At 33.3% G+C, this 23,096-nt stretch overlaps 1 long non-coding RNA gene across 1 annotated transcript; it reads right to left on the minus strand.

Annotated features, from left to right (window-relative positions):
* Nucleotides 1–1,404: 1,404 nt before the first annotated feature.
* On the minus strand, nucleotides 1,405–13,460 carry LOC116422992. The gene is made up of 3 exons (XR_004233482.1): nucleotides 13,352–13,460; nucleotides 12,790–12,867; nucleotides 1,405–1,503 (listed from the first exon to the last, which is right to left on the minus strand). It is a non-coding gene; the product is annotated as an uncharacterized LOC116422992 (long non-coding RNA).
* Nucleotides 13,461–23,096: the final 9,636 nt, after the last annotated feature.

The raw sequence follows: 23,096 nt of genomic DNA on the forward strand, positions 1-23,096 counted from the left end.
GGTCTTTGGATGCATAGATGGATATACAGATACAAATCTCTGTATTTAAATTTGGGGGAAGAATCTCTGTATTATCAAAATGTTCATAAAATAGTCAAAGAAGTCAGTTCACATTTACATTCATGTCCTTCTTTCATATTAATGTTGTCCAAAGCTTAAAATGCTTTGAATAGGGGCAGGTTTTGTGGCTTAGTAAATTAGTCTTAGATTTATTTTTTTTTTTCAATGCAATGGCCAAGGAAGCTAAATAAAAAATAATCTAAGCCCCCCCCCTGAAGCTAGGGAATGTGGATTAACATGATGAGAGCTGAGCTTCCCTGGTTTGGCTCAGCAGGAACATTAAATTTAAAAGTATACATACACATATATAATGCTATGGAGACAAAAAGGAAAGGCAATCTGGTGTAGTGCACAGAGAATTGGCTTTAGTTTCTGGGATTAGGTCTCACCTCTAATTTATATTGGCTGGCTGAATCTCCACAATTTATTTAACCTCTTCCTGCCCTAGGAAACTCTACAGTGGTTCTCTGGATTTTATATATCCATTTACTATATAATCCAGATAAACATTTACTATATTGGAAATAAAAACTATTTTTGAATTTGTAGACCCTCTAAAAGGGTTTCAGAGATCCCCAGGATTCTCTAGACCATACTTTGAGAACCACTGCTCTAGAAGAATACAATTGGTGAGCAGGTCCTAATCTGCCTTAGTAGGGGTGAGTTTCTCCCCCAGAAGTTCCCTCTATTATTAATTTGTTGTTATTTTAAATTTATTATTATCATTATTAATTTGTTGTTATTAATAACAATAAAAATAAGCATTTATATAGCACTTTCAGTTTTGCAAAACTTTCCAAACAAAATTCGAACTTCACAACTCTGAAAAGTAGATATTATTAGCCCCATTTTACAGATAAGGAAACTGAGATACAAAGGAGTAAATTGATTTGTTGAGGGTTAGTTTACTAAGTGTTTGAGGTCAGCTTTCAATATAGTTCTTTCTGTCTCCCCATCCAGAATTCTATCAACTGTACCATCTTCCTTCCTCTATTGAAATGATCAGTAGTTCTTATCAAAGAAAAAAAATAGAAACACAAAACCGTGAATACTTCACTGTCATATTCTAATTAATGAATGCTCTGGAAATGAAGTTTCTTTATGACAAAGTCAATTCTTGAAAGGAGAATCAAAATAAAACTTTTAAATTATGACACACATGATTTCCATTTCTCGATCATCTCAATAGTATTATTCCCACTAAGTTTTGGAGGACATGTAAATCCAAATGTAAATCCTTCCACACACAATTACCATTTTTCAAGGAACAGCTGAATGTCGATGAGTTTGGTTCTAAGAAATATTACAACTATAACAAAGCCCGGCATTCACATTTACCTCGGGCATCTCCTGGATCTCCTTTTCTTGCCATAATGACTTGGACTTTATTGACTTCATCAGTACCATTAGATACCCAGTACTTTGCTCTCAAATCTGTTCCACCTGTCAAACAATGAAAGAATTATTCCAAGAAGGATTTTCTGCAATTGATTATTAGACAGACTGATTACTGTTAATGAGCATCACTCAATGTGTTAACTTAGTAAATTTTGGTATTTTAGGACTTCTATCTCTAATGGGGCAATGAAAACTTTTGACCCTTCTTTTTTTTTAATAAAAATATATATTTATTAAAATAAAAAAATTCACATTTTCTTTCTTTTGATTCCTACAAATGAAATGCAACCATCTCTAGGGTGAAATATAGCCACTACTTATGACAGTGAATACCATTCCATAGAACTCAAGATAAATATCATAGTGTGGACCACAACATAACATTCTCACTCTCTCTATAGTTGTTTGCCTGCAGTTTGTTTTCTTTTGTAGTTTTTTTTATTTCTTCTTGATCTGATTTTTCTTGTACAGCAAGATAACTGTATAAATATATGTATATATATTGGATTTAACATATATTTTAACATTTTTAATGTATTGGACTACCTCCCACTAGGGAAGAGGGTGGGAGGAAAGAGAGGAAGATTTGGAACAGGAGGTTTTATAAGGGTCACTGTTGAAAATTACCCATGCATATATTTTGTAAATAAAAAGCTTTAATTAAAAAAAAAGATAAATAGCATAACCAATTAATTAGTAAAGTTGGAATGTGTATAGCCTATGCCAAGTTTTGACCCTTCTTAAAGGAAATTTAGTCACTAGCCAAATGGTGGGAAGACTTTTTAAGGCATCTGAAAGTTGTCTGAAATCGCAGAAAATGTTAGTCATGAAGAGAAATTTGATTTTTATTCCTTGTGGGGAAATTTTAAGGACTTGACTCAGCACAAATCTGCCAGGGCCAGAGGATTGGGGAATGGGGATGAGGGGAACCCTTCTCTCTAGACTAGGATAACTTTATTATTCCCGTCTCTGACCTTGCCTTTTTGAGTATGCTGTGAGATTGGATGTTCCGTAAAGGATAATTTCGTCAAACCTGCTTGCCCAAAAGGGTTGAGGCAAGGAAGCTATTATTCATTGGAGGCCCAAAATGTCACAATCTCATGAGACCTTTGCCTAGATTCTAAAGAGGGAGGGAGTTAGTTAGAAAGACAACCTCTCCCTATAACTCAAGGGGAAATGTTTATCAGAGAGAGGAGAAAGAATAGGGCCCATCATGGTGAATTGCTATGGAATCTTCCAACCAGTATTTCCAGCAAAAACCTAAGCACCCTGGACACAAGGCAAATAAATACAGGAGGCATCCGCAGATCATTATGGTAGAAACTGATAGCACACTGAGAAGAGCCTGCTAATTTCCCATTCAATTCAATTAAATAAATACATACTAAACATCGAACAGGAACATGGCACTATGCTAAGAGCTAGAGATAAAAAATGCAAAAACAAACAAAAAAAAGAGAAAAATATACTACCTCAGGAATTCAATATGCTTCATGAAATTATAATATCTAAGCAGATTTTCACATACCAAATTATCTAAATAGGAAAAGGATACTAACTTGTAAGAAGGAAATGTTTTTGCAGAAGAGTAAGCATCTAAAGTGAATTTGAATAGGTCCAAAGCATCTAAGAAATGAGGTTATAGTGTATTTCAGGCACAGCCAAGAGCCTAAGGCAAAATATAGAATCAGAAGATGGACTGCAGAGGATTCATAGAATATGTGAAATCAGTCTAGAAAGCCAAGTTGGAGTTTTGGAGTCAATTTAATGGGATTTAAATGTCAAGCTAAAGGATTTGTATTTTTTTCCTAGGGGTTATGAGAAGCACCTGAAGATTACTGACAATAACTTGAATAGCCATGGGTTTTAGGAAAACCATTTCCCAGTTATATGGAGGATGGATTGAAGAAGACAGAAAATCTTACTAGTGATCCTAAGCAAGTCATTTAATTGTTTGATGCCTCAGTTTCCTTTTTTTTTTTTTTTTTTTTTGTAAACTGGTAATAATAATACTATCTACTTTCCAGAGTTGTTGCAAGGATGAAATTAGATAATAATTTTAAAGTACTTTGCAAATTGAAAGTGCTTTACAAATGCAGTTGGATAATAATGGCTATTATTAGCTATTAATTGAAGTAGCAAGATCAGTTAGGAGTTAATTACAATAGTCTAGGAAAGACATAATGAAGATCTGAGTGTTGGACACATTATTTTAAATGATCACATTTGTTTTATAAAATTTTCAGTTAATACTCATATTTTAGTCAATAGTTAACAATAGATTTCATATCCTTACTCTTGTCATCTTTTTTAATGTTTTAGAATACAGAATATGTTATTTACTTTTTTTTTTTCCTTTCGGTAACAAAATCTCTCATAGTAAAGTGTTTTGGAACTCCTTTGTAATAGAGGTTTTGACATGTTAAAAAATAACCTCTTTGAAAAATATCAGTGAATTTTAGTATAAATGCATCATAGTTACAAAGAAGAAATTGCCCTTCAGGTCCATGAATAAAAAGTGAAAAAACAACATTTTTCTATGGCTTCCTCCAACAAAAGGTCATTTTAAAATAGCTTAAAATAACCCCCCTACCTGGCTCTTACTAAGCTCTGTGGAAATAACTCTGTCTATAGACTGAATCATAGGTGAAAAATAACACAGGACAAAGTAATTAGCTGAATCATCTGGGAAAAATAAGATTCAAATTCTGAATCTGTGGTTTTAATATAAAATATTTCAAATTGGACACTGGTAGGCTGTATCTGCTTGTCTATAACAAGTTCAGGAATTTCATCATTTATAAACATAGTAGGCCCTAAAATATATTTGCCCTGATTTCTATGATCAAGATAAATTGTAAGATAAAATAAAATAATGTAAGTTCAAACATTAATTGTGGACAAGATCCCTGATGCTCAAACTAGATAGATAGATACATTAAAAAATGAACAGATAAATAACTTTGGTCAATTGGGGAAAAACTGACCAAAGCATTTGGTTAGTATCATCTTGGCAAAAATTAATAAATGGGAACGTAATTTTTAACTAGTTGTGAAATTCAATAGGCAGGAGCAAAAATAATCATTAAGACAAGTAGGATGCTATGTGCTATAATAAATAGTACAAAATTTACAAATAAACTTCAGTTAGCTCTCCTCACCCATATTTATCCATAAACTGAAAACAAATGTGAACTGTCCATCAGAGTTATTAGATAGGTGCACAAATGCCTAGGGAGTATTTAGAGAATGCTTATCAACCTAAGGTGACATGGGTTCAGCAGGGGTCAGCCCTGGGCAGCCCAGTTACATTTTCATCAATGTCCTAAGTAATGGAGAGACCATTGTTTCTTGTATTTGCAGATGATACCTGTCTGGGCCCTGAAGGGTAGAGCTGAAATACAAAATGACCTTGTAAAATAGAAAGAAATGAAATGAGAAGTAAGGTGGTGTAATGGTCTGGAATTAGATTAATCTGTTTTGAATCCTGATTCTCTATTTCTTATAATCTATATGAACCTGACCAAGAAATGCAAACTTTATGCATCTCCATGTCCTCATTTGCAAAATAAAGGGGCTGGATAGATAAGAGCAATGTGCAATCATAGAATGGGAATACATATATTCATATAGGCATTCAATTAAGAGTTGAATTTGAATTTTTCCAAATTAAGATTCATTATTCATAAAGTATATTTTCCAGATTGAAAAATATTTAACCTAGGTTGAATGCTATTCCTTTTTCTAGGTATCAACTAATAATATGAATTTTTTTGTAAAGCTAAATGAGTTAGAAATATGAGGAATAGGAAGAGAACGAGTATTTATATAATATTTATAAAGTACTAATAACAGTGCTAAGGCTTTACAAATATTATCTCATTTGATTTTCATGCAACCCTACAAGGTAGTTGCCATCATTATTCTTATTTTATAGTTGAAGAAAGTAAAATAGACTTGCCCACAGTCACACAGTTGAATTTGCACACAATTGAATCAGGATCATTGAACTTCCTGAGGCAAAGAGAATTTGTGTTTTAGGAAATGTTGCTCTATGAGATTATGACTCTTATACTAAAAGTAAAACTTTGCATACAGTGAAGCACATCCTATCTTATTTTTGTGGGGAGACAATCCATTATAAAAAGATTATCACTTGTCTGGTGCTCAGTGAAATATAGCAGATTCAGGAAAAAGATAGGATTTTAGTAAAACGGGACTAGGAAGATGGAACTGTTCAGGAAAATCCACATGCACAATATCCCCTTAGAATATATAGTCAGCAGAATCATTGAAAAAAAAAATTTCTTAAATTATGGATTATGATTCCTTATGGAGTCATATAACTGAATGAGGGGGTTGTAAAATATCAAAATATCAATCATTTCTGAAAAACGTTGAAGATATTCTATATTCTGCAGTATCAAATATTCCACCAAGATTTAATTCTTTATGTAAACATAAACAAGAACATCCATCCCATTAACATACAAATTTCCTTTTGTCTTTAATAAATGGTAAAATTATATATATACCATAGAATTATTTTAAATGAAATTTCTTTATTATTTATTTTCAGCAAATATTTGATTTATATACTAATTTTATATACCTAGATGCTCTAGTTTATGTAAAATTTTATTGGGTTAAAAGGGATAACAAATAGAAAAAATTTCAGAAGCCCTGATCTAGAGAAGAGTAGGAGTAGATGGTTTTTAAGCACCATATAAAACTTGGCACTTCCCCTAACACTTCTACTCGATGTATTGAAATGCTCTAATTGCTAGACATGAAAAGAGGATTCCAGGTTCTATTTATGCTATTATATAGGATCATGTTAGTGTTAATCATACTTTATTCGGTTTATTCACTCCAAGGCCTCTCTTATGGCATTTTGGGCCCAATGTGAGACATAAAATTGGGTCTCCTGGAAGACTTATTTTTGTCACTCAGAGTGATCTATATCTTGGTGTTATATTAGAATGTTATAATTAGTTTATTCGGAGTAGTGGAAATTGTCCTTGAAAGTGAAAATATGTGAAGAACTCAAGATTCAACAACCACTAGAAATTACTAAAATAAGGAGAAATGAGGAAACCTTATCAAGGAAGACTCAATTAACAGTTAAGGAAATGAGATTTACTTGGGAACTGAAACTTAAAGTAACACAGTGACAAAATAGTGACAATTTGCAAAATCTGATTTATCCTCCAAACCCAATGAACATATAGATGCATCCTCTGTGGTGAACTTGTGGGAAGAAATAAATTTAGAGATAGAGAGTTAGAGTTAGAAAAGATTGGATTGTGATCTGTGTTATGGGTGGGAAAGAGGGGGGTGATGGAGTAATAAATTCATTGGATTTTAGGAATATTATTTATCACAAGTAATACCAATGCCAAGAAGTTGATCAGCTTCCACAATTCTAGAACTTCTGTGTATCTCAAATTTGAGGGAAAAAAAATAAAAGGGTAAATACTAAAGTGGAGGCCTATCTAAAATCACAAACCATCAAATGACTTCTTTTGTCAGTTTGGATGCCCTCACCCCCTCCTCCATTTCAAGTGTTTCTGGGATTCCTGAACTCCAGTTATTTTTTTTTAATTGTTCAGAATAAAGAATTATGCTTTAACTAAAACTATAGCTTTGTTCCTCATTTACTGTGGAACCTTTGGAAATTCAATTAATTTTATGATTTTATGTCTCTTTTTTGGTCTATGTCCTATAAAACTCTTTTTGATGCCTTTGAGAGGTTTATCATCAAAATAGCTCCACACTGCTATGAACAAAATGAAAAATGTTTATTGTTTCTAGTCTCCTCATCCACCATACATATCCTTGAAAGCAAGAGTCTGATGTTATGTTTTAACAACTTCTTTCTAGAAAGGGAAAAAATGTGCATATGGCAGACTTATAGGTATGCATTATTAGCATTATCTCCATTACTTTTATGTCGAAACAATTAATAAAACAATAAACAAAATCCTGATTTGCATTTCTTTCCATTGTTTAAAATGTAATTGTTCGGCTGAAAATTTAATGATTGACTCTGGAGAGTTACTTGGAACTGTTTTAAAGTGAGGAGAGCAAAATACTTGAAAAGTGATAATATACTCCAAATATAAATTCATATCTTATTGATCTGCACGGTTCCAGGGATTATCTGAGCTAGATTAATTAATGTTTTTAATTTAAAGAATAAAATAAACTTTTCCATAACATAGCATAATAATAATAATAGATGATTGATGTCTTTTGACAGGAAACTACACCTAAAATTTTATTAGTATAGGGTGTTCCTAACATGCAGTTCTTTCCATCAAATTATATCAGCACTTGCCCTCTATATTATAGTTTTAGAGAATTATCTGAAGTGCTGAGAATTAAAATGACTTATCCAGAGTGCCAGTATATTTTGGTATTGGGATCTTTCTTATTCTGAGACCAGCTCCCTATCTACTATGACATACTGACACTAACTCCTCAATGACCCTAACACATGAATTATAGACACAATGGTAGCATAATCTTGGAAATGGAATCACTTCCATGAAGTCATTCTTCAGTCAGTTTTACTAGATTACAATTCCTTGGCAAATGGTATTTATTTCTTATTAATATTTCCCTTTCTTTTTTCATTCTTACAAATGTATCTTGCACATAGTAGATATTTAATAAATGTTCTGAATAGAACTGGATTGGATTTCCTTCATAATATTCTGACCATCATTAAAGAGTTAATGAATCTCTCTGAGTGTCTAACAGATGCCCAGGGATTCTCAACTGTTTTTGGAAGAATCTGGTTTGGAAAATATTTGGCAAAACAAACACTAGAATTTTAGAATGAGAAATATGACACAGTTGTTTTCATGGGAAGAAAAGAGAAATTTAAATATTATGAAGTAAAATGATAAATTCACAGGAATCTTGCAATACACATATATTAACATTAACCACATGTAATATAGAAATGGAAAACTCCATATTTTGTCTGCTTCCAGAGCCCAGTGCACCCAAGAGACATTTAATTAAGAGGACTCTAAACCGTAAGTTTATTAAACAAGCATTCTGAAGATGGTAAATCCTTTACTTTTAAATACAATTTCAGAATCCCACCCTGCTGTTAGTTACAGTTATGATCATTTATTTATTGGCACCCTACAATTTACAATTTCTATTTATAAATGAAATGAATTACTGTGGTTTTATCATTTGAGTTTTTCTTTCTCTTCCAATACAAAAAGTATTTCATTGATGTTTAATATTCTTTTAAACATCAATATATTGATTTTTGTCTATAATTGGTAATAATTAAGATTATTTTAACAAGATGTGCTCTTTAAAAAAAAAAAAAAGGCCCAGTGACTGTTCATTTCTAGATCTTGCAGGAAAGGTGTCCAAAGTCACAGTCCTACTTAATGACATGGTTCTAGGAACCCACATGGTGACCAGGAGTCATGAACATGGCAGGTGAACATGGGTAGATGAAGGCCAAGGATGAATGTAGTGGTACTGGCAATTCCATGGTGGCCTTCACATAGAGAAGGTGATAATTAGTAGTTCTGTAATGCCTAGAAGTGGGAATTAGTTGATAGCTCTAAGATCGCAGGGAGGGGAATTGGAAACGATGTAAAGTAGGCAAAGAGTAAAACAATGAAACCTACTGTATTTTAAGAGGCCACTTGAGAGGCTAGAAAACCCATTTTACTAAACTGATGAAAGCTCTCACTAAAGATCAGCAAAATTATATTCAACCCATGGAAAGGAGAATCTAGGAAAGGTAAAATAATCCTTAGGAGTAATTTTGTATTAATTGAATAATTCTTCCAGAGAAGTGTTTATTCCCTCTCCTATAGTCCAAGACTAATTTAATAAACCATCAATTTTCAACCTTCCAGTTAAAAGAAGTCCCTTCAAATGCCTTTCTGTCTTTATCTGCTTGTGGTATGTATATTTATATATATAGATATGATATGTTTTTCCTTCCGGTTGAAATCTATGCTACTCTTTCTAATTTTAAATCTAGCAATTCTTTCAAGATAGACTTTCCTCCTCTCCCCCAAATGGAAATGTTTTAAAGCAATTTTTCAAGGCAGTTTTCTTTTCATCCTGGCTGTTCTAAAGAGAATAAAGGAGGGAAAAAAGAAATTGATTTTAATGTTCCTAAGCAAAGTAATAATCTAACCATTCCTGGACTTTATTGAAAGTGTTTATCCCAAAATTCAATTTTTCTTTTCTTAAAATTTTCAATTTTCAAAACCATCTATCTTCAAAAAAGAGTAATATAAATACATTATATGTTTATATTATATCAATAGATATTTAAAATAAATACTAAAGAACTTAAACAAGATTTTCAGGTCTGATGCTATGGTTGCAATGCTCCACAAGATGTGAATGTAGAATGTGAGAAATAACAGAGGACTAAACTAATAAGTTCTTATCTAGTCTATTTTGTTGTCTACTTTCTGCTTGCTTATTCAACTTTACTAGTTTTGGCACAATTTATTTCACTGTCTTTTTAGAAATCTTCAAGCTTACTTTCTACAGATCTTTCCTGATCCTCTCACTTATAAGTGTTCCTTCCAACCTTTCATTAATTATATGTATTTTATATTTAGTTTTCTGCATGCATCCCTCTGTTATACTGTATGTAGCCAATCCCAAACCCTAGACCTTGCTTTATATATACTCTGTCCATCTGATATATAGATATAAAACATAAACAATATATAGTTTATAATATATAATGTAATATATATAATATAATATAATGCTATATAATATAAACTTCTTGAGGTCAGGGTTACTTGAATTTTTGTCCACTTATTAGCTACCTACTCACTGGATCTTTCTTGTGGCCTGCTAAACAATAATATTTGTTTTTGCTTTGTTTTAAATCTCCCATTCTCTCTAAATGAAGTAGCTTCCTAATTACCAAAGTTAATTCATCCACATTTATACTTGATAGCATATCTTCCCTTCTTTTCAGAAATGTTATTAGGTCAATCATCAACCTTCTGTCTTGTACTTTAAGTTCCCTTCTTTCCTATTTCTTTCCCCTCATCCTGCAAATATTCTCTGTTCTCTCCTAATAACAGTGACATTATTACCCCCATTTCGCAGTTGAAGAAATTGAGGCAGACAAGTTGTGACTTGTTCAGGGTTATGTATCCAGTATATATCCAAGGCCATATTTTTACAGAGATCTTCTTGACTCTTGCCTGGGCCATCGAGGTCCTCCAGTGCAACTTCTTCATATTTTTTAAAGGAACAAAATTTCAGAGCTCTAAGAGGCCTAATCTATTCTATTAATCTTTTTATCTAAAAATAATTAATTAATCTATTAATGAGAACTGAGTTATCTAAGAGAAAAATGACGTCTAAAATTATGTAGCTGGAAAGAGACAGGGAGAAGACTTAAAATCAAGTTTGCTGGCTCTAAACCCAACATTCCCCATATGCCATGATGCCTCTCTTAGAGTTTTAGTTTTTTCTTTCTGTAATTCATTGGGACAAAAAAGAAAGTAGCTTTAAAATTTAGGAATTAGCTATTGGGAAATATGTAAGTTATGTAAATAGGTGAATAAAGATTAAATAATTAAAAGCAATTTTTAAAAAAAAGCTACCTTCTTTTAAACTTTGTGTAGGTTTGTGGCCTGTAACACTGCAAAGATCCAAGATTTTTACAGAAATCTTACCATGGCCTCAGCATGCAGATGTAATCATAAAACGACTATATGAATTCCAGACATAAAATTAAACAAGAATAGTATTCTACCCTTCTTCCTAAAGTGACTTTATGACTTCATAAACTATGATGACCAGGATGTTAGTATCTAATGTTTTGCCGTAATGTGTCTGTTGGGATTTTTGTTTTGTTTTGTTTTTGGAAAGGAATCATAAGCTACCCAGTGATATATGGTGACTTATAAAAAAAGTGCATTGATTCACTCATGATTGTCTTAGGGTGTATGAGGGCTTATAATCAGAAGAAAATGTATATGTTTTAATTCACGTCTGGTAACATATGATTAACTAATTGGTGGTAGCAGGCACTCTACTTGTTAATGGAGTCATCTAAGTGGTAATCCCAAAGTAGTAAAGCAATATGGCAAGCAATCCATGTCTTCTGAGCTCATTATCCCAGAGACCACAAACTGAGGTACTTATGAGCACAAGTAACATTTATTGGAGAGCAACATTCTTTTATTTCCATTTTATGCAGCTCCCATTGCTGATGTCAGGAAAGACTAATTGCTTTGGATTGCTATATTCTTCTGAGCAACCATTTATTACAAGGGCAATGATATGCAGAGAAGTGTCGTAAGCTTTCTGCAGGAACACCAAAAGAAGTATAGATATGGTCCTTGTTCTCAGAAGCTTACAGTTTATGTATGGAAATGACAAGAATATTAAATAGCATAAGAATAATACAAATTGGTATGTATAAGTTCATAAAAAACACAAGCCACAAACATATACATATATATGTATATATACATACATATGAGCTTGACATGGATGCATAAATATATATATATATATATATATATATATATATACACATGTGTGTATATATGACCTTGTTATTGTCCCACACCCTTCACTCTCACTCACACAAAACATTCAACTCATTGTCAAAGTTCTTTCTATCTTATAACATCTCTCATACATGTCCCCTTCTCTCCACTCACATAGCATCATTCTAGTCCAGATGTTCATCTTTTCTCATCTACTCTGTAACCTTGTAATTGGTCTCCCAGCTTCAAATCTCCCCTCCCTTGAATTCATCTGTCACTCAACCTCCAAATTGATTTTTTTAAAAAACTCCAATAACTCCCTATTAACTCCTGATAAATATAAAGTTCTCTGGCAACTTCTAAGAGCCTGCTGGCTCTTCCAGACTTCTTACATTTTACTTTCCTTCTTGGCTTCTACAAGTAAGTTTTGCTGAGCCACATGTTGTTTTTCTAATACATGACTTTCCCTATCCCATCTCTGGGTTTTTGCCTTAGTTGTGACCCATTCCCATAATGTTCTCCTTTCTTCCTTCTTCTTTCTCATCATTTCTCTAGCTTCTTTTAAGATTCAGCTCTTATTATGTCTACGTGAAATCTCTCCTTTTTTTCCTCATGCCATTTAGGCAAATAATCTTTTCTAAAAGTTATTTTAGATTAAGTCTGGCTGACTGATATGAACTGAGAATCACAGGGGAAGTTCAATGGTCAATAAGTCATGTCATGATCTAGAAATCACCTCTAAACACTCACAACTATCCCACTATCCCTAAGTCTCTGAGGAGAGACATAGCAATCTCGCTCTAAGTACCTGGCTCCCCTATTAACAGTAGTAAGAGCTGGGAATATTCATCCAGTGTCAGTCCTTCATCCTCCACGTGCTGTGCATCTAGATGGAAAAAGAATGTTATTATACTGGCAAAGGTTTAATATGATCCTCTTACATATAAAATAAGGTTAACTCTTAGTTACTCTGTGCTTTTGAAAGTCTGCAATGGGTTAGGGCAGGGAAGACAAGAAGTGACAAAATGTCAGAGGTGGAAGAGTTATTTTCAATACAATAAGCATTTAATCAATGTCTGTTATGTGCCAAGTACTGTATAATGGCTATTCAGAGGAAGGAAGGAAGGAAGGAAGGAATGTAAAAAGGAAGGTAAGAAGAAAGGAAGGTAAAAAGGAAGGAAGAAAGGTAAAAAGAAAGGAAGGAAGGAAGGAAGGAAGGAAGGAAGGAAGGAAGGAAGGAAGGAAGGAAGGAAGGAAGGAAGGAAGGAGGGAAGGAAGGAAGGAAGGAAGGAAGGAAGGGAAACAACTTCAAGAATATACATCTTGTCATATCAACTCTATAGACATGAAGCACAATTTCTAATCCCAACCTGAAAGGGCAGTGGATAAGCCAAAGAGAAGGCAGGTGGGAACAAGAGCAGATGTCCATGCTCTTCTAAGTAGTGCTAATTAACAGTGGCTTAATGAAACAAGTTTATCTTTGTTAGCCTGTCAGTTGCATACCACTCCTGTTGAGCATTAACAAACATCCTGTACATGATAGTAGCATTGTACACTGTCATAAAGGCACCATTTGTATTTTTGAGCAACTGTGGTATGGGACTTGCCTGCCAGCTGTCAGGGAAAAGATAAGCAGTTTCATTTCCAGTTAATTTATCTAATCCTAATTCTATTATTATTTTATTATAATTATTGAAATGCTTCAGGCTACAATCTAGAGAACAAACAAACAGTAGGAGCTCCAAATAATTTAGAAGTGATCTGAAAGTTCTAATAGGATATACATCATTATTTCACTTTTTAATACAAAGTTTAATATTTTAGATGCTCAGCTGGACCAGTTCAGTTAAGAACATGTTTGAATCCACCTTCTAAGCCTGTACACACTGAGATTTATAATTCAGTCACAAAAATCTTTCTCCAGATGAAAAAAAAAAAACATGATTCATAAATACGCTTGTTTCGTCGACTTAAATTATTCATCTATGGAACCCATTCTATAAGAAACCACATGAGATAACTTTACCAGTTCCTGAAGAGTCTTTCTTCACATCTACTGAGATGTGAACAACTAGAAAATAGTTCAGATGTTTTCTTTAGATGATGATTTTGTGGTCAGATGATAAATGGGCATTTGTTTTCATTGCAAGGTATACTGTTGATTACTTAGGGGAGGAAACAAACTTCTTTATAGTTATAATATGAGAGAAGTTTGGGCAGATGGCAGTCCATCTGAAAAGCATCTAGGGGTTTTAGTGGACCACAAAGTGGATCTGAGTCAACAGTGTGATATGGAATCTAGAAAGTGAATGCAAACTTAGACAAAATTCAGAAAGGCACAAGATCTTAGGCCTCCCTTCTTCTCTCCCCTGGTGAGACCACATCTGGAATACCATGGGCAATTTTTGAGATCATATTTTAGGACTCACTTTGAGATGATGGATGATGTTTAAAGGGAAATAAATGAGATGATAAAGGGCTTTAAATTCATGCCATATCAGTTGGACAAACTAAGGGTCTTTTACTTAGTCTGGCAAGAAAAAGGATGCTATGAGAGCTTTTTTGAATATTTGAAGTCCAATAATATGAAAAGAGGAATTAGAATGCTTACAAAACCTAATTGGCAGTGGGGACGGAGAGGATGAGTTCCACAGAGTCAAATTTAGACCAAGTATTCATAACTGTTGAAGTTATTTCAAAAGGCAAAGATCTGGCTTCAGAGGTAGCGGATCTTTTAGTCAAAGTTATTTGACCCTGTCTTAGATATGTTGTTGAGTAGAATATTGTTCAGGTTTGATTTGGACTAGATACCTTCTGATCCTTCGAGTGCTCTCGATTCTATGAAATTAAGTGTTTGTCATCTTTAAAAAAATCCTTTGCTGGAGCCATGTCATAACATGGAATTGTCACTTGGTTCTCAAAATCTGAACCAGAAAATTCCAAGTCCTACCAAATGGAAAAAAGTTTTGCATATGGATTGTGACAAATAATATGGGAGACTCAGTTGTGCAGAATTACAACCTCTCCAAATTAGAAGGACTTTAGTGGTAGTCCAAGTCATACCTAAACAAGAAGCCCCAACTTTTCCCTAATCATCCAGTTTTTCCTTGAAGAATTCCATTGAAGGGGAACACATTTTCTACTTCTCCCTGCCCTCCTACCCTAAGGCAATCCATTCCTTTATTGTAGCCTTCTAAGCGGTTCTTTATATCAGTCTTAAACTTACCTCTTCATACACAGCTATCATGTTTAATGATATTTTCTCTTTGACAAGCTAAGTAAAAAGCCCATGTTCCTTCAATCGAACCCCCCCAAATGAATTGGAAGCCCTTTATTATCCTACTTTCTGCCCTTTGGGTGCTTACTAACTTGCAAAAGTCCTTATTAAAATCTAATACTCAAGACTGAAAACGATACTCTGGCTGTGTAAGAATTATTATCTAGTCACTCCTACTACAGTTATTACTTGTGAAATTTATTTCACAAACCCATAGAATAGTTTTAAATTATCTGTACACTTCCATTTTATTAAATTGAGACCATCACTATAGCTAGGCAAGATCTTTTTTGAATCTTAATTCTGTTATCTGAATTCCTGGCACTGGAAACTGTTTGTGTGTGTGTGTGTCTTTATTTGTTTATATGTTTGCATTTGTTTTTTCCTCAAATCAGCTTTGGAATACCTCTTGCAGAAGCTTGGATTGACTGAAGAAGACCTGCCTATTTTTCTCCTCCACCTGAACATAGTACTTTCACAGTTATTTTCCCTCATTTCCACCATAATTATGCACTTTGAGATGCTCTTTACCAATTAGTGTTCAGAAGCATGCACACAGTAAGTACTGAATAAAAGATTTTGGATGGTCATCATGAAAGCAATCACCCATTTAATCTGTGTTACAAACTTCATGCATGACAGGATGAATTAAATTTGAACTTTGAAACCAATGTTTAGATTAATTCCATGTTTAAGACAAAAACTGCTTGTTATTTACTGGCATTGATTATGTTTTATAATGTGTTGTTTTCACCCACATGTGGAAGATGTTAAACAGTGTACCAGAAGAATCATCCATGAGCCACAATTAGCCCTCTTTGGGCTACTTGATTATCTGGAATAAACAACAAAAATTGATTTAAGAAAGGGAGCTGAAAAGGCAGTTGAAAATTTGTACAATCATTACATACTAAAAGCAGACAAACAAACAAAACCATGAAGACCGATTTTTGCTTTTTAAAAAAATGTTGGTTTATATAATACATATTCAGGAAGATATACTCCCCCACACACTAAATTTGTTCCTTAATGTAATTTTTCTATGATTTGCTATTTATTTACTTAGTTCCACTCTACTAACAGAGCTTGTATTTCTTTATAAAGACTTTGAGACCTGTTCGTAGAAAACGTATTAATAAATGTATATTTCCTTCTATTATGTCATGATGATATGAATGTGGAAACAAGAGTTTTGTAACTTATAGAAGGCCATTAATTTGAGAACGAGAGTCAGACAAAATGAGAGAGAACAGATTGGTTGTCATCTGCACAGTTGAAAGAAATAGTATCAGACTGATCAATCAATAAGCATTTATTAAATCTCACTTTGCTATGTACTATGGATACAAATACAAGAATTAAATAATTTTTTTCGCATAACCCTCAAAGAACTGAAGTAAGAACTTAATATTTCCTGGCATTTTTGCTAGTTTCCTTCCAAGTCTGTGAAAAGACAATACACTAACACAACCAAAATATATTACTTAATTCATAAATTACACAGCTTATTCAATCACTCTTCCTTTCTAATTTGAAAAAGAAGCATTTTCCCACAATATAAAGGAAAGGTGTGGCTTTTTAGAAGAATCCAAACTTCATAAATACTGACTTTGGTCATTCTAACATAAATTAATGTCACAAGCTTGTGTGATAATCTGTGACAATCTAAAGCTGTAAGATCCTGGAGATCTACAGTCCACTACCTGATTCCAAGATGTGGTCTCAATTCATGTTAGAAGTATAGGAATACTAGTGAGAGAACAAGGGAAACTCAGTTTCTAGGGTTGCTGAGGTCATGTCTAAATGTCAACTCAGATTTAAGCTATTTCTTTGAGCCTGAGCCTGAGATTACATTCAGAGATATTTCAACACATATAAAAAGCTGCATCTCAAGCCAGGTATAGTTTCTGTTAGTTGCTATCTATCTGTATGCTAGCTGAGTGACTATATAAACTTCCAGTCATGAACTGTTATTTTTCTTAATGTCTTACAGGATTCTAGTTCTAGAAAGAAGGGAGAATATTGTGGCTGATTTGCAAGGGGGGAAGACACATTAAGTATGTCATTTTAAAAGAATTAGCAGGTTTAAATAGTATTCATGATTCAAACTCCCTGAGGGAGATATACTGAGATTAAAGGATCATAGAATTTTGAGCTGGGAAAGACAATAAACCAATTTCCTTATCTGAAGACCAGGGTGGTGACTGACTAAAAAGCCATGGATTGGTAAATAACAAATTCAAGATTCAAATCTTGTTCTTCTGACTCCAAATCAAGGTCTTTCCCCACTATCCCAAGCTGCTTTCAATAGGGATTATTTATAAAATAATACACTTGAAGCCAAAAGATAATTTAGACTCCTCATTTTATAGATGAAGCTAAAGTTTAGGATCAAAGTTACACATAATGTAAATTAAGGATGCAGGGACTGATTCTAGTTCCTCATCTTCAAATCTGAAATTTTCCATAGTCAATTTTTGACAAATATGTGAGTGCAAGTATATCTACAGGTATATATACATGGACATACACACATATATATCTGTATAAGTACATATATAGTGCATACTACATTTATATATACATTCAACAGTCAATTATTGATAACAGTTTAATAAAAATCTTTGACAGACTAAAATAATATTATTTTAGCCTTCAATATATTTTACTGAGTTGCAGAAAGTGGGTGATATTCAGAGGCAAAAATGCTAATTTATATGAAAGCCTGGAGAAGACCAACACTACAACAATATGAAGGACAGAGCTGAGAAACAGAAGCAGAAGTGGTAAAGTCAAATGGAAGGAAAGAATTTGGATAAAAACCACTCACAAGCTCACTTAGCCTTTCCTGTATTCACTTTGACTTTTAAGGGGTGATGCATAGAGTGTCAGATGAAGGAATGTTGATTTCACCTGCAAAGTCTTATCTTTTTCTTATCTTTAGAAATACAGGTGAATTCACCTGTCTTTAGTATTAGTATTTAGTATTAGTCACTGCATCCTTCTTCTTTGACAACAGTTCTGGCAATATTCTAGCTAAAAAATGGGAAAAATTTATGACAAATTTCACAGACACATACACACATCCTTCCTAAGCTTTACAAAGTAGATGAAGTATATCTGATCTCAAGAAAAAGGTAAAGGTAACATAACTTTAAGATTTTGTTAAGGAAATGGGAAGCGAAATATGATGTCTTCACAAACCACAATGGATATCTCAGGATATAGATGTTCTACTATTATCAGTTTTATTTATTCTATACTTCCAGTTGCCAGATTTTTCTTCCTGGCTACTTATATTCCCAAGCTCCCATTCCAGTTCTTGAATTGGCAGTCTTCATCAGTCTCCCTTGCATTGTGAATCTAGTTTGGGTCAGAAAACCTGTTTTGATAGTACTTTCACAATTTGACTCTACCTTACTTCTCCAGCCTTAGTATACATTTCTCCTTTTCATACACTACAAGATCAAGCCAAATTAATCTTCTTCATCTTCTGCAGATAAAATATTCCATCTGTCATTTCCATACCTTTGTACTGATTGTCAAGAACTCCTGAATGAAGATTCTCTTCACTTTCACTTCTTAGAAATCTCACTTTCCTTAAAGATCACTTCCAATATCACTTTCTATATCAGTCTTTCCTTGATGCCTTTTAACTACAGTCTTCCTGTCTAAATTACTTTGCATTTAGAGTGTATATTTTAAGTATATTCTTGTAGTCAAGAAGACGTGGTTTCAAATCCCATCTTTCCTGTTTGACCCTAGCTGAATCATTGCCAAATATATCTCTGCAAAATTTTAAATTTTTAAGGTGTTCATTTGTGTTGACAGAAGACATTCCTCACTGGAAGTCCCCTAACACCAATGAAATTTCAGATGAATCTCTCCCCTCACAAAAAGAGAAATGACAAAAACTTATTTATATACAGGTTGCTTCTTCCAATGGAATGTAAACTCCTTAATGGAGAGGAACAATTCATTTTTATGTTTATATTTCAAAGCCTAATGCAGTGCCTCAAACTTAGTAGATAGTTAGTAAATGCTTATTGATCAAAAAAGTAGGATTCCATTTTAATCAAATACAAACTTTGCCTTAAAATTACTCTTTTAAATCTCAAGAATTTTTTTTTAAAGAGAAGTCATCATTATAGGATGATGACTTCACTTGTACATGAATTGGATTGAAGTAAGGCAGTTGTACAATGTCATCAGTATCACTCTTCCAGAATCATAAAAGTCCAGTGACAAGACAAAAGTCAGAATTTCTAGTGATGGCCCAGGGTGTTGTGGATGACTGGTTGCTTCAATGTCTCATCTTAGAGTCACAGGTAAAAGTTGGGTGACAGGTAGACACTAAAGGTAGATGATCAGCCATGAAAAGAGCTCAGCCCCCCCCCCTCCATTTACCCATTTTTCCTTATAGAAAAGACACAAAATGAAACAATTATCCAGAAGAAGAACTATAGAGACCTTCTATGGTTGACAATAAAGGGAGATACTAGTTAGGAAAACAAAAGAAAGCAAATGATGAGGGATGAAGGGAGAGGATGTAGAATAAAATTAACTATCATAGGAATATTCTGATATCTCCAAGTAAATTTTGATTTTTCCCATAGGGATTTATCCTTTCATGGAAAGAAAAAACATCAAGATAAGTGTTTTCTAATGCTGTTAATTGTTTTCATTAGGCAATTATGTGCTTGCCTGAATCTCAGGCACATGCTGTTATTTGTATGAAATGTTTACTATCTATACTCAGACCAGAAGAAAGAAAGAAATTGTAAATTTGAGTAAAGTTCTCCCTCATAACATCTTTTATGTTGAGTTACATTACGTAGAGCACAATGGCAGATAATATGGAAATATTATACATTCTTAGCTTGATTATGTATTTTTAACTGTTTTTATCTACTTCCAATCCCTAGCACTTAGTACAATTCTTGGTATATAATAAGTACTAAACAAATTCTTGTTGATGGCTTAACTTGATGAAGTGTTAAAGGTTACAAAGATAGTAATAAAATACTTGTTGATTATTAAGAAGCTTGTGCTTTTTTCAGGGAAAACAGAATGTACATATATGGGTAAATACATAGAAGATAACACACTAATTTGTTTCTAGTATTCCTACCCCTAAGTCATCTCATGAGATGCTGAAAGATTTCTTGTGAATGCATAATTCATGTGTGATATCATTGATATCAGTATACTATCTAATGGTGCAGCTGATAATTTGTCCATAGTTTTTTTTTTTTTTTCCTATACTACTTTTTGCCCTGTTTTTCTGTCATTCACCAAAAAAAGGTCCAGGTATTTCTTATTAAATATCAGTGTCATCTTTGACTCTTCATTTCCCTTCACCCTAATGTCCATCTATTGTTAGATCCCATCATTTATTCTTCTGCAATATTTTCTTTTAAAAACATTCTGCAATTAGCCCCAATGCTATATAAATTGTTTGATAAAATAGGGAATGAAGGAGTCCTACCAAATTCCTTTTATGACACAGACATGGTACTGATACCTAAACCAGGTAGGCTGAAAACAGAGAAGGAAAATTATAGACCAATCTCCCTAATGAATATTGATACTAAAATCTTAAATAAGATATTAGCAAAAAGACTACAGAAAATCATCCCCAGGATAATACACTATGATCAAGTAGGATTTATACCAGGAATGCAGGCCTGGTTCAATATTAGGAAAACTATCAATATAATTGGCCATATTAATAACCAAATTAACAAAAACCATATGATCATCTCAATAGATTCAGAAAAAGCATTTGATAAAATCCAGCATCCATTCCTATTAAAAACACTTGAGAGTATAGGAATAAATGGACTTTTCCTTAAAATAATCAATAACATCTATTTAAAACCATCAGTAAGCATCATATGTAATGGGGACAAACTGCAACCATTCCCAATAAGATTAGGAGTGAAACAAGGTTGCCCCTATCACCGTTACTCTTTAATATTGTATTAGAAATGTTAGCTTTGGTAATAAGAACTGAGAAAGAGATTAAAGGAATTAGAGTAGGCAATGAGGAAACCAAATTATCACTTTTGCTGATGATATGATGGTATACTTAGAGAACCCCAGAGATTCTACTATAAAGTTATTAGAAATAATCCACAACTTTAGCAAAGTTGCTGGTTATAAAATAAACCCATATAAGTCATCAGCATTCTTATATATCACTAACAAAATCCAACAGTCAGAGTTACAAAGAGAAATTCCATTTAAAGTAACTACTGATAGTATAAAATATTTAGGAATCTATCTACCAAGGGAAAATCAGAAACTTTATGAGCAAAATTACAAACCACTTTTCACACAAATTAAGTCTGATCTAACCAATTGGAAAAATATTAAATGCTCTTGGATAGGGCGAGCAAATATAATAAAGATGACAATACTACCTAAACTAATCTGTTTAGTGCTATATCAATCAGACTCCCAAAAAACTATTTTAATGATCTAGAAAAAATAATAACAAAATTCATATGGAAAAACAAAAGGTCAAGAATTTCAAGGGAATTAATGAAAAAAAATCAAATGAAGGTGGCTTAGCTGTACCAGATCTAAAATTATATTATAGAGCAGCAGTTACCAAAACCATTTGGTATTGGCTAAGGAATAGATTAGTTGATCAGTGGAATAGGTTAGGTTCAAGGGACAAAACAGTCAACAACTATAGCAACCTAGTGTTTGACAAACCCAAAGACCCCAGCTTTTGGGATAAGAACTTACTGTTTGACAAAAATTGCTGGGAAAATTGGAAACTAATATGGCAGAAACTAGGCATTGATCCACACTTAACACCACACACCAAAATAAGGTCAAAATGGGTTCATGACCTAGACATAAAGAATGAGATTATAAATAAATTAGAGGAACACAGGATAGTTTACCTCTCGGACCTGTAGAAGAGGAAGGACTTTATGACCAAAGAAGAACTAGAGATCATTACTGATCACAAAATAGAAAATTTTGACTATACCAAACTGAAAAGTTTTTGTACAAACAGAACTAATGCAGACAAGATTAGAAGGGAAACAATACTGGGAAAATACTTTTACAGTCAAAGGTTCTGATAAAGGCCTCATTTCCAAAATATATAGAGAATTGACTCTAATTTATAAAAAATAAAGCCATTCTCCAATTGATAAATGATTAAAGGATATGAACAGACAATTCTCAGATGAAGAAATTGAAACTATTTCTAGCCATATGAAAAGATGCTCCAAGTCATTATTAATCAAAGAAATGCAAATTAAGACAACTCTGAGATACCACTACATACCTGTCAGATTGGCTAGAATGACAGGGAAAGATAATGTGGAATGTTGGAAGGGATGTGGGAAAACAGGGACACTAATACATTGTTGGTGGAACTGTGAATACATCCAACCATTCTGGAGAGCAATTTGGAACTATGTTCAAAAAGTTATCAAACTGTGCATACCCTTTGATCCAGCAGTGTTACTACTGGGCTTATATCCCAAAGAGATCATAAAGAAGGGAAAGGGCATGAATGTTTGTGGCAGCCCTCTTTGTAATGGCTAGAAACTGGAAACTGAGTGGATGCCCATCAGTTGGAGAATGGCTGAATAAATTGTATATGAATGTTATGGAATATTATTGTTCTGTAAGAAATGACCAACAGGATGATTTCAGAAAGGCCTGGAGAGTTACATGAACTGATGCTGAGTGAAACGAGCAGGGCCAAGAGATCATTATATACTTCAACAACAATACTATATGATGACCAGTTCTGATGGACCTGGCCATCCTCAGCAATGAGATCAACCAAATCATTTCCAATGGAGCAG

This window comes from Sarcophilus harrisii, chromosome 3, assembly GCF_902635505.1.
Source record: "Sarcophilus harrisii chromosome 3, mSarHar1.11, whole genome shotgun sequence".
Classification (NCBI taxonomy): Eukaryota; Metazoa; Chordata; class Mammalia; order Dasyuromorphia; family Dasyuridae; genus Sarcophilus; species Sarcophilus harrisii.